Here is an 8,597-nt window from a genome sequence, read left to right as displayed (position 1 = left end):
TGGATAGTTTTCTGAAAACATCTGCTCAATGTGCAGCAGCACTCAAAAAAGCTAATAATGTTAGGAACCATTAGAAAGGGGATAGATAATAATAATAAAAATCATAATGCCACTATATAAACTCCTGGTACACCCACACCTTGAATACTGTGTGCCATTCTGGTTGCCCCATCTCAAAAAAGATATATATGAATTGGAAAAGGTTCAGAGAAGGGCATCAAACATGATTAGAGGTATGGAACAGCTTCCATATTAGGAGAGATTAAAAAGACTCTTAGTTTTCATCTTGGAAAAAGAGAAAACTAAGTGGGAATCTGATAGAGGTCTATGTAATCATGAATGGTGTGGAGAAAGTGAAAAAGAAAGTATTATTTATGCCTTCTCATAACATGAGAACAACGGGTCACCCGATGAAATTCAGCAGGTTTAAAACCAACACAAGGAAGTACTTTGTCACACAACGCACAGTCAACATGTGGAACTCATTGCCAGGGGACATTGTAAAGGCCAAAAGTATAACTGGGCTCAAAAAAGAATTAGGTAACTTAAACCTATATAAATTCTATAGGTCCATCAATGGCTAATACCCAAGACATTTAGGGATACAACCCCATGCTCCGGGTGTCCCTAAGCCTCTCACTTCCAGAGGCTGGGAGTGGACAACAGGATGGATCACTCAATAATTGCCCTGTTCTGTTCATTCCGTCTGAAGCATCTGGCACTGGCCATTGTCACAGACAGGATTCTGGGCTAGGTGGACCATTGTTCTGACCCACTATGGCCATTCTTATGTTCTTAACAGGGTTCCACTCAGCTCATAATATTTATCTGAAAAAAAGGCAACCATGGATAGAGTGTTGCAATGTACTGTATGACGTTGAATGCAGTACCTGAATAGATCATTTAGATCGCTATCACTGGCCATTATTATTCATATGAAATTTTTTAATTTACAAAGTCAGAAAACATGAAAATGTTCCTTATGTGAGACACAGTAGGCCACTTCCCCTTACATGTTGGTCAGGAATACACAGCCTTGTTTTAAGAAAAGAATTTTGAAGAGGAAGTGATAGTGGCTTGGAGGAAGTAAATGACAAACAGTGTGAGAAGCATAACTAAAGGGCAACTCCCTTCAGGGGTTCAAGGGAGGAAAATAAAGAAAAGGCTCAGACAGGGTGAGCTACTGAGCTGGCAGGTCAGAGAGATGAAGCAAAGAAAGTCTGTGCAGAATTTTGAGAAATTGGAGGGTAACTTTGAATTGGAGACAGAGAAGGATTGAGTCAGCTGCTTAGTTTAGCCTCACAAAGGTGCAGTGTGTGTTCTCTTTTGGGATGCAAAACACACACTTAACTCTGAGACCAGGTTTTGGGTAGTGTATTGCCAGATCACCAGCTGCAAGTTAGAGTGCTAGAGTCCTTTTCCAAAAGTACATTTGCTTACGTGTGACAGACTGAGAATATCCTGAAAAACCTTATGGGATTAAGGTAAAGTTTACTGAATTAAATTAAACCTTGTTGAATTAGCGTTAATACCTTTGGGGTGGCATTGTATTAACAATGCAAATGTTTATGTACTATGCTGAGATTATATGAAATTTCTTTAGCAGGAAGACAAGATTAATGCAATCCCTGGAAGGTCTTAGGAACTTTAAAGATCTTTTTGGAACAATGTGCGCAAAGTGGATTTCCTAGGAAGTACCTTGGGGTTAGGAGAATGCAAATTTTACCCTTTGAAGGCAACCTTTTGAAGATATGCCCCGGGGAGGGGAGGAGAGAGAGAGACCAGGTATGTACTAATTACCTGCTTCTGGAAACTCCAGATCAAAGACTCCTGAAATATATAAAGAGTTATGAATGTGCTTGTTCTAAGCTGCAGCTGTAAACTGATAACCAAAAGGACTCACCTTTCGTGAGGGGCAGGGGGGAGGAGGGATTTGAAGGACTTCTCCTGCCAGAATCCATGTTAGGATTCAGGTTAATTCTGGTAAACTTATTAGCATGCTGGGGGGCATGGATCAGTATTCACGTCATGCTCCCTGTCAGTACCCAGCCCGGGCCGGGAAAGCGAATGATCCAACCAGTGGACCAAATCCAGTGATGAATCCTGGTCATGTGCAACTTGAGGAACATTGCGCATATGCTAAGAAGATTAGCATGCATATAGGTCCTTTAATTGTTTTTAATGTGTTTTCTCTGTAACACTGTTTACCTTAAGAATAAAGTGCAGAGGAAGTGCTGTGTGGTACCGTATAACTGTAGCACTTACACCTGTTAACCATCTCTGCAGAGAAAGCAATCAGATGTCCTAGGGCAACCGGTCTGTGCCAGGAAATATGTAGTGAAGACAAGGAACTGTGCAGGCTGGAAGAAGGGAGAAGGATGCTGTCCACGAGAGGCAACAGCTGGGGAGCTGGAAGCCTGAGGGTGGGTGCCCTTGCTGGCCCAATGAGGGGATACACAGGTTTAGTTGCCCTGAACTGTGACATTATGTTATTTTCAGCAAATCAAAATGACCATGTTATGAAAGTTTTTTCTACCTGTCACAAAAGGTACGATGAAGCTCTCAGGTTTCTGTCTGTGGGTTTATTATTTACTGTCTAGGGGCTCATGTTTTGGATTGTTAAAGGTTACATGTATTTTGAGCAGGGACACATTCGCTAGCTATTAGACTTCAATATTTGTACAGTAGATCTTTCTCAGCACCACAGCTAACAAATTATGCTGTGTTTTTTTTTTAAATACACTAAATTATAGCTTCTGCTATTCGGTCCGTCTTGGCATGTAGTGGTCTTTGTACACATCCAGGCATTATTGCTTTCTATAAATCAAATAAAGCAATATTTGTAGTAGGGCTATTTGCTTTCAAGAAAGCTTTTCAAGTTCTATTAGCTACCAGCTTGCCTGTAAGATAAAAAGTGTAGGTTAGTAGAGGAGAGATACAAATGCCATTTACAGCCTTTTGGCAGCAAAGCAAAGAAAAACAACATTCAAAATCACTGATTTCTCCACCAAGCATCCTTCAAATGCATTGTGAACAATTCTGCTTTAAAGTCACTCTACAGCCCTTCATAGCAGCCAGTAATGTACATAGCACAGTCCACAGGATACAGCTTTTACTAACAATACACTATGTTCTTGGTCTCACAAGTCCTTGGAGAGCCAGGTTTCAAATGTAAGCAGACATTACACCTGGGTGCAAATAAGGTTAAATAGTAGGTATAGTCCTCCACCCTGAATAGAAGTTGCACCTATACTCTCAGAGGAGCAGAGTTAAAAGGGGTGAGGAGTGAATGTGTCAGAGAATAGATATATTTTAGGAGAGAGGAACTTAAGTGTGATCCTTAGAATACAAACAGAGGAAAATTTTTATGATCTTCCCGCCTAGCCCTTGCTTTGTCTAGTAGAAAGAAGGAACTAGGTGGCTGCACAGCAGCACTCATTAACACAGGATCAGGTCTCCCTGTCTTCTAGTCCATCACTTTTACCTTAAGAACATAAAAATATAAGAATGGCCATACTGGGTCAGACCAAAGGTCCATCCAGCCCAGTATCCTGTCTACTGCCAGGGGCCAATGCCAGGTTCACTCCCTCTGGGGCACCTAACAGGAACCTTATGCAGGTTCATGCAACACTGCACCCCTGAGTCATGCAGGAACAAGTCCCTCATGACCCCAAAAGCAGAGTCAGCTTTAGCATTTACATTTACAGGCCCACAACCTCCTACTCCAAAAGACACCAGACTTCTGTACACCATTAGCATGCCATGGTGCACAGAGCTGACCTAAGGATTTGGGGATGGGTTAGCCCGATGATTCTTTGGGAAACATCCCAGACTCAACTTATTCATTCTACATAAAATGGTATGTTGGGTGGGGAAGATATTAAGGGCTCCCCACTTCAGCCTCATTTTGCAGACGTGAAGCCTAGTCTGTTCCTTTGAGGTCTAGTGACTGAGTAGTATTGTTTTACATTCATTAACTTTTAACAGCTGTATCTTAGCCATATCCACTGATGTCCAATGTGGAATGTCCATTGATGTGTCAAGGGGAGTTTTGTGCAAAAACATAGGCTAGAATTTGCCTCTAGCTGTAGACCTACATGTTCAAAAAAGTGACTAGTTATTTTGGAGGCCTCAATTTTTTGATGCCCAACAGGAGACATCTTAAAGGGGCCCAAGCCTCAGGAAGTGCTGAGCACCTGCCCTCTGAAAAATCAGGCCCTTTTAAGGTCTCCAGCTGGGCACCCAAAAATTGAGCTATTGAAAATGACTAGTCACTTTTGAAAATGTAGGCCAGAGTGGTTGGGATTTTTAACTGGCCTTTGTGGGACAGCACTGTCTGGTTTAAGTCTTCCAAGAGATCATAGAATCATACGGTTGGAAGGGACCTCAGGAGATCATCTAGTCCAACCCCCTGCTCAAGGCAGGACCAAACCCCAATTTTTGCCCCAGATCCCTAAATGGCCCTCTCAAGGATTGAACTCTCAACCCTGGGTTTAGTAGGCCAATGCTCAAACCACTGAGCTATCCCTCCCCTGGATATTGCTGTCTCTTTCAGAGGCTTGTCCTTCAATCACTGAAAACTGAAATACTGACATTCCCCCATAGGCCACGATTTATTTAGTACTTACAGTATATGTTGCCATTGGGCATACTTTATTGCCATGGTGCGTCATTTCAGTTTTATGCTGCATTCAGATTTACCTACCTTCCATCTGAATAAACTTCCTTTCTTTGCCTTCAGGATGTTAAACACTAGGTGGACAGCAACATTTTTGCAATTTAAAGCATCTAATTGAAAATTCCTTTGTAACTAGTATTTGAGGACTCACTACTGCCTTGAATCAGGTACTTGTTTTCACCCCTTAATTTTGATGGGGTCACCATTCCTTCACAATTTAAGTGCTCTCTTTGAGTCTCATTTATCTTTCAAAACTTTCATTAATCTGATAGAGGGCCCGAAAAGCCAACATGTTATCATTTAGAGAGCAGTCCTCACTCCCTGAATTGTTTGAGCTTCTGTGTCAGAGGCTCTGCTTTTTTGTGTACAGCTAGCTAAATTTTGCAGTTCCCTTAGCACAAACCTGCTCTAATTCTAGTTTTGAGATTGCAGCATGTTCTGACTACTGCTGTTAGAGGTTTTACTCATTTACCACTAGGTACCCTGTTCAGATATGACAGAGGTCAGCAGTGATACAAAATTGCTGACAATTCTTCAGCAACATATAGATGATTGTAGTTTGGGGTCTCAGTCCAAGTTCTAGTGGATAAGTGTTCACATCACAGAATTTACTTTCTGAATTTTTGCTAATTCACACCCTGGTTGGCAGTCTCAAAGAGGACTTAATAAGGCTTCAGTACTGAAATACCTACGCATCCCTGCTGCTCCTGACTGTCCAAGGAGACGGGATCCTTTGTGCTCTCAGGGCTCAGAAGGGCAGGCTCCATTGCAGGAACTTCTTCCTCTCCAAGATCACATGGTTGGGAGGGCTACAAGGGACAGGGTACTCCAGAGGATCCCCCTTTTAATCCTGGCTCCTGCCAAGAGACAGGGATCTTGGTGCTCTCAAGACAGGCTCAGAAGCAGGAGCTTCCTCCTACCCAAGCTCACAGAGCAGGAGAAGTTGGGGAACACGGCAGAGACCAGATGCATTAAGTGGGAGCCGTTTGAAAGGAGGTTCTCTGCCTGTCCATGTCTGTGGGGTGTCCTAGTTGGGCTTCACCTTCACCCCTGCTGCTGCCTTGGCTTCTGGCTCTGCTGGAGGGGAGTCTTTAGACAGCAGTGAGTATCAGCATATAGGAGCAGAGTTTAAAATAGGAAGCATTCCCAGCTCAACACTTTCATTTCCCCAGTGCTGTAGCATGGAGCCCTACTAAATTAGGGTCAAAGCTGTTCAGAACAAAAAGATTGTATTTCTAGCCGCACTAACACAAAAGAGATATTTCTCCAGGGCCAGTTTCTATAGCCAGAGAATCTGTCCAGCATAAATTCCATTTGTCTTACAGATCTTCTCCCTAGAATTGTATAAATCGTGTAAATACTGGCTATAAAGGCTTTGTTTATGAACACAGTTTTGATGCAATGAACCAAGATTGTGCAGAAAATTGCTTTGCATGGTTGTAATTCTAAATGTATGATTGAATCTTTTTAGTGTTCTCTGCAGCCCAAGTAATGGGATAGCTGCCATAACAGCCCTTGAGGAATTCCACCATGATTTCAACAATTTCCATCCCACCATCAACCTCAGCCTGGACCAGTCCACACAAAAGATCCACTTCCTGGACACTGTGGTGCTAATAAGCGATGGTCACATAAACACCACTCTATACCGGAAACCTACTGACCACTATTCCTACCTACATGCCTCCAGCTTTCATCCAGACCACACCACACGATCCATTGTCTACAGCCAAGCTCTACGATACAACCACATTTGCTCCAACCCCTCAGACAGAGACAAACACCTACAAGATCTCTATCAAGCATTCTTACAACTACAATACCCATCTGCGGAAGTGAAGAAACAGATTGACAGAGCCAGAAGAGTACCCAGAAGTCACCTACTACAGGACAGGCCCAACAAAGAAAATAACAGAACGCCACTAGCCGTCACCTTCAGCCCCCAACTAAAACCTCTCCAGCGCATCATCAAGGATCTACAACCTATCCTGAAGGACGACCCATCACTCTCACAGATCTTTGGAGACTGGCCAGTCCTTGCTTACAGACAGCCCCCCAACCTGAAGCAAATATTCACCAGCAACCACACACCACACAACAGAACCACTAACCCAGGAACCTATCCTTGCAACAAAGCCCGTTGCCAACTGTGTCCACATATCTATTCAGGGGCCTAATCACATCATCACACTATCAGAGGCTCGTTCACCTGCACATCTACCAATGTGATATATGCCATCATGTGCCAGCAATGCCCCTCCGCCATGTACATTGGTCAAACTGGACAGTCTCTACGTAAAAGAATAAATGGACACAAATCAGACGTCAAGAATTATAACATTCAAAAACCAGTTGGAGAACACTTCAATCTCTTTGGTCACTCGATTACAGACCTAAAAGTTGCAATTCTTCAACAAAAAAACTTCAAAAACAGACTCCAACGAGAGACTGCTGAATTGGAATTAATTTGCAAACTGGATACGTTTAACTTAGGCTTGAATAGAGACTGGGAGTGGATGGGTCATTACACATAGTAAAACTATTTCCCCTTGTTTATTCCGCCCCCCCACCCCCTACTGTTCCTCAGACGTTCTTGTCAACTGCTGTAAATGGCCCACCTTGATTATCACTACAAAAGGTTCCCCCCTCCGCCCCCGGGCTCTCCTGCTGGTAATAGCTCACCTTAAGTGATCACTCTTGTTAAAGTGAGCTGTAGCTCACGAAAGCTTATGCTCAAATAAATTGGTTAGTCTCTAAGGTGCCACAAGTACTCCTTTTCTTTCTGTGAATACAGACTAACACGGCTGCTCCTCTGAAAGCAGTCAGTCAGTGATTCTCTGAGTATGTCTGAATTCTAAGGATTCAGGGTGCTAGTAAAACACCTTGGAATGGTCCTCAAATGTTTTGCTAGTTGAGGAAGTAACTTACAGCTTGGGTGAAATGGATTAAAAAATAATGCGCTACACCCTATGTTGCAACCCACACACTATTTAAAATCCATGGTATAGTCATTGCCTTGGGCTTGGAAAGACTGTTCTGATCATTCCTTTGCCCAGGCATATAGCCTTGGAAACCTTCACATGCCCACCAATGTCTGTTCTCCCACTAAATTCTCCCTCTGTAAATCAATCTGAAGTCTTGGCTAATCGTACTTCATTATATGACCTAGCAGAGTTCAAATGCATAAAACTGAAATTCAGTTCCCCAGATATGCCCTGCTTGTCAAGCAATGATTTGAGTGAATCAGTATTTAGTAAAACCTGTAACCACAAACAGTAATGAAAAAAGAAAAAAAGATTAAAAAAAAAAAGAAGAGGCCACTATTTTCAAAAAACGATGCCTGAATTAGGCTTCTAGATCCTTAGTGAAGCACCTACCTATGTGGCCTGATTTTCAGACGTGCTGAACACCAACTCCTTTGTGTAGAGGTTGCTCTGCCTTATGCCCATTGACTGGGGCCATCTGCCAGCCAGAGATGGGTGGAGGGCGATGCACTCCAGCTACACTACCTCCATACACCTGGCATGCCCCCATGCAATGTGCTGCAAGGGTATAGTAGGAGACAGCTTTGACATCTCTATGCCCACTAGCTGGCAGTAGGCATAGAGCCAGTGGCAGACCAAACAGGATAGAGCAGGTCAGGGAATCTGGTCCTATAAATTATTACCTAAGTGGTTAGCCAATATTCAAGGTCTTGCAGTTTGTTTCCATTAGGAGAATTGATGCAGTCAGGTATTTCTTTATTAATAAACAGGATTGCACGAATGTACCCAAAGTCATGTTTCCCTGAACGTTGTAGGAAACAAACAGGAAGGAGTTGCTTTTCCCACAGTTTGAATCCTCTTTCCAGCCAGCACTCTGCCCAAAAAGCACGCTCTCTCAGGGCCTCACACTCCCAGTACTTTTCTGTCTCCTTGGA

The 8,597-nt window shown here is 43.0% G+C and overlaps 1 long non-coding RNA gene across 1 annotated transcript; it reads left to right on the top strand.

Moving 5' to 3' along the window:
• Positions 1-973: 973 nt before the first annotated feature.
• On the top strand, positions 974-7,238 carry LOC141988071 (uncharacterized). Its single transcript, XR_012639649.1, has 5 exons — positions 974-1,484; positions 1,604-1,785; positions 2,287-2,423; positions 4,742-4,845; positions 6,150-7,238. It is a non-coding gene; the product is annotated as an uncharacterized LOC141988071 (long non-coding RNA).
• Positions 7,239-8,597: the final 1,359 nt, after the last annotated feature.

The sequence above is a fragment of the Natator depressus genome, chromosome 5, assembly GCF_965152275.1.
Source record: "Natator depressus isolate rNatDep1 chromosome 5, rNatDep2.hap1, whole genome shotgun sequence".
Taxonomy (NCBI): domain Eukaryota; kingdom Metazoa; phylum Chordata; order Testudines; family Cheloniidae; genus Natator; species Natator depressus.
Note: the sequence above shows the minus strand (reverse complement) of the source record. Positions and strands in the feature narration are given on the sequence as shown.